The sequence below is a fragment of the Mus caroli genome, chromosome 7 (genome assembly GCF_900094665.2).
Source record: "Mus caroli chromosome 7, CAROLI_EIJ_v1.1, whole genome shotgun sequence".
NCBI lineage: Eukaryota > Metazoa > Chordata > Mammalia > Rodentia > Muridae > Mus > Mus caroli.
The window spans coordinates 105702127-105705540 of NC_034576.1; the positions used below are offsets into that span (position 1 = coordinate 105702127).

General features: G+C 36.7%; 1 pseudogene; it reads left to right on the plus strand.

Moving 5' to 3' along the window:
* The first annotated feature begins 297 nt into the window (after positions 1 to 297).
* Positions 298 to 1257, plus strand: LOC110299345 (annotated as a pseudogene).
* The last annotated feature ends 2157 nt before the right edge of the window (positions 1258 to 3414 follow it).

Genomic DNA, 3414 nt, shown 5'->3' on the forward strand with positions numbered 1-3414 from the left:
AAGTTGATTGTAACTAACTTGTCATGCTTGTTTTCACTCAGTAGACTCCACTTCCAGGAACATATTTTTCTTTAGGAAATGATTGCCCCTGATCCTGATATGTTCTAATATTTTAAATGTTACAAATTCTAATAAGTAGCATAGTATCATTTGTTTTATAAAATATTTATTACAAAGGATGATTTTACTACAATTTAATATTGAATAAAATTGTAAAATTACAGAAGTGCAAATAACCATCCATGCCTTGGCTGTTATGATTTTCAGAGAGCAGAGTAACTTCACCACACAGGAAATATGACACATTCTCTCATGTTGGCTTCAAGGAACAGCTCTTCCCACTCTACATTTTTCATCTTGCTTGGAATCCCAGGACTGGAGAATTACCAATTCTGAGTTGTCTTTCTATTCTGTGTCATGTATATTGTGGCAGTGACTGGAAACATCACCATCCTTCACATAATCCGAATTGACCACACCCTACATGAGCCCATGAATCTCTTTCTGGCCATGCTGGCTTCCACTGACCTTGTCCTGTCCTCCTCCACACAACCCAAAATGCTGGCCATACTATGGTTTCATGATCATAAGATTGAATATCATGCCTGCCTCATCCAGGTGTTCTTCATACATGCCTTTTCTTCTGTGGAATCTGGGGTGCTCATGGACATGGCATTGGACCGCTATGTGGCTATCTGCTTCCCACTCCGACATTCCAGCATCCTGACCACATCTGTAGTCATCAAACTAGGGGTAGCTGTGATGGTGAGAGGGCTGCTGTGGGTGAGCCCCTTCTGTTTCATGGTCTCCAGGATGCCCTTCTGCCCCAACAAGGTCATTCCCCAGTCCTACTGTGAGCACATGGCTGTGCTCAAGTTGGTATGTGCTGATACTAGAGTCAATCGTGGATATGGACTCTTTGTGGCTTTCTCTGTGGCTGTCTTTGACTTAGCTGTCATAAGTGTATCTTATGCAATGATTCTGAGAGCTGTGCCGAGGTTGCCCTCAGGTGAAGCTCGCCTCAAAGCTTTTGGTACATGTGCTTCTCATATCGGTGTCATCTTAACCTTATATATCCCATCCCTTTTCACCTTCCTCACCCACCGCTTTGGTCACCATGTGCCCCGAATTGTTCACATCATGTTTGCCAATGTCTATCTTCTAGTTCCTCCCATGCTCAATCCCATCATATATGGAGTTAGAACCAAGCAGATCAGAGACAGAGTTACCCAAGCATTTTGTGGAAAAGGCTCATGAACCAGGAACCATAGTATATTGTGTCTTCATTTACCCACACTGACATTAACACATATGAGAAACACTTCACAGGTTTATTACATAACATCACAAGGTCATACCTGTTAGGACAGGTATCCTACAAGTTGAAAACCTTCTAAAACAATAAGTAATGAATTTCATGTTACCCACAGCCAGAGATCTGAGAGATCTGGTATATAATACAGATTTAACTGATGAAAGAAAAAAGCTTATTAACAAAATTCATTTATTAAATTTTCAGTTTTTTGTTCAAATTGAGATTAGGTCAATTTGAATTTGACCTATTTGATAAAACAAATATTTGGAAAAGACAAATCCACTGTGATTTTTCTGGCAGAATTTAACTTTAGTTATTGTTATAATTGTTTCTTTTTTTCTGTCTCTTTATTCATATGACAACTTTACCCCTTAATCTATGTTGTTGAATTCAAAATCTGGAGACTTTTCATGGATTAAGTCAGTAAATATTTTACCTAATTTTCATTGTTCAAATGGAAGGTTGCAAAATTTTCAATGAATCTAGACATTTCATCAAGCTGTTAAAATATACATATTTCTTCAATCTGGAATTTCTATCAGAAAATATTATTTTATAAATGGATATTTGTTTAATGTTAGTTTTAAATCAAGATCTAATAATCAACAGAATTTATACTGGTCATTCTATAGGAAGTGAGTGTCATGGCACATGACAAGAATCACAGCAACAGGGAATCTGAGGCAGGAGCACTGTGAATTTGAGACCAGCCTAGTATACATAGAAAATTTTTATCCCAATAAAATAAAATGAAAGAAGAGACAAAACTAAGAGGGAGGGAGAGAAAAAAAAGGAGGGGCAATGGAATAAAGGAAGAATGAGAAGGAGAGAAGAAAATACAAGTGGAAAGGAGGGGTAGGAGAAAATAAATGAAACCTATGACGAAATGTGATTGGACACGAGGTGCTGTTTTATTTGTAGTAAAGACTTGATGAATTATTTATATGCTTTAAGTTTTAAAGAAACTAAATTTAGTCACCATCATTCTCCATACGATCTATAAAATGAATGCACATATATGGAAGCTTTGGAAGACACCTAAATACTAAAAATACCCACTCTAGTTAATCAAGATAAGGGTCTTCTAGTTTTCTTTTTCATAATAGCATTTTTCAAAACTTATCTTTAGTTGCTGAAGTTTAATTTTGTAATTAAAAATGATTGTGATAAAGTTCATAGATATAGAAAATAGCAATACCATTTTACTAATAGTAATAGGTAAAATATTTTACTAATAATAAATTACAAAAAGGCTTTTAAAACAATTCTTTGACCAGACCTTCAGCAGACCTACCATGATGAGTTGGCTCAAAGCAACAGAGCCAGGTGAGCAGGTCCTGACCACTGTATCTCTTCCTCTGTAGTTGTACCTCGGGTAACTTGTTATGATGATGAAAATATGACTAGAATAAAACAATCACACACAAAACATGGAATTTTAAGTGTGTATTATTTCTCTCATTACCTGGAAGACTAGGAGACAAGGGTTTGTTCAGAAGTGGCCTGAAACATTAGGGTAACTACTAAAAAGGAAGAGTATCATACTGGGTGTAAGAATGTATTGATTACCCATAAATATGGGGACTAGAATCATTCAATAATGCAAAGGTAATGTAGGTGGTCCCACTCACACAGGGACTATGGGCATAGGGTAAAAATGAGTGAAACATTATAGTTGAAACCAACTCTTTATTAAAAAAGAAATTGTAACTCTTTTGGGTCTTATGAAAAGTAGTTTTAATTCATCAGATGTATATATGTGGAAAAGAGGTGTGAAATAGAGTACTTGGAATTTGCATAGTCATGAACCATGAGAGTTCTAGATGAGTAGAAAATGATTCCAGTCAAAGTTCCAGCAGAGCCCAATACAGTGGCTCTGTTCTGAGGAGCTTGGGTTTAGCTTATAGGATATGGAGAGATCCTTCACTGTTTCCACCAGGAAGTCCCATACATGGTGTGAAGAGACATTCTGAATGAATTCTTCTGAAACCTTGGGTTCCAGGAGAGGAAAGAAAGAAGCTGAGAATCCAGATCAAGGATTCTAACATATAGTTTTCTCTCTCTCTCTCTCTCTCTCTCTCTCTCTCTCTCTCTCTCTC